General features: G+C 33.3%; 1 pseudogene; it reads left to right on the forward strand.

Moving 5' to 3' along the window:
• Nucleotides 1-61: 61 nt before the first annotated feature.
• On the forward strand, nt 62-501 carry LOC103584674 (annotated as a pseudogene).
• The last annotated feature ends 334 nt before the right edge of the window (nt 502-835 follow it).

The following is an 835-nucleotide window of genomic DNA, read 5'->3' on the forward strand; positions in this document are numbered from 1 at the left end:
CAATACCTCTTCAAAACATCTTTTTCCATACCACCTGATAAGCATCTTGATACAGCACAGCATGGCTGCAGCAGCAGTAACATGGGTGATAACAAAGAGAACTATCTTGAAACATTTCTTTCCAGTCCAAAACAGAGCTTTATATTGTGTTAGTCATAAATCTATGTATTCTTCTCTTCCAGATAACTTATAAGTAGAGCTTTCTTTGACATCTGAAGGTAGGACGATAGTATGCTACCACCCTTCTGTGGCCTATCCCTTGACCAGAACCTGTGCATAATAATGAAGAAACACATGATCAAGTGCTGAAAACCAGATTAGAAGAAAAAGGTGAACAGCTTAAGCAAGGACCCATGATAGAACAACTTAGCAAAATGTTCTTTACTACTAAGCACCATTGGTATCCTCATAGACAGTATCGTAGACATCATATGAAACTGAATCCTCCAAAAGACAGATGATATTGAGGTTCTTGGGGAAATCAAAGAGACCTATGCCTCATTTGCCATTTGTCACCTGAGAAAATATAATCTGGTGTATTCACTAGTATGCTATATAATAAAATAATAATAATAAAATCTCATATATTAAATAATAATAATAATAAATAATAAAATGTTCATACTACCCACAGTGATTTACAGATTCAATGCAATCCCTATCAAAACTCCAATGACATTTTTCATAGAAATAGAAAAAAATAATCCTAAAATTTATATGAAACCACAAAAAATCCCAAATACCTAAAACAATCTTGACAAAGAACAACAAATCTGGAGGTATCATACTTCCTGACTTCAAGTTATATTACATATAAAAGCTGTAGCAATCAGAA

The sequence above is a fragment of the Galeopterus variegatus genome, unplaced genomic scaffold (genome assembly GCF_000696425.1).
Source record: "Galeopterus variegatus unplaced genomic scaffold, G_variegatus-3.0.2 Scaffold78078, whole genome shotgun sequence".
NCBI lineage: Eukaryota > Metazoa > Chordata > Mammalia > Dermoptera > Cynocephalidae > Galeopterus > Galeopterus variegatus.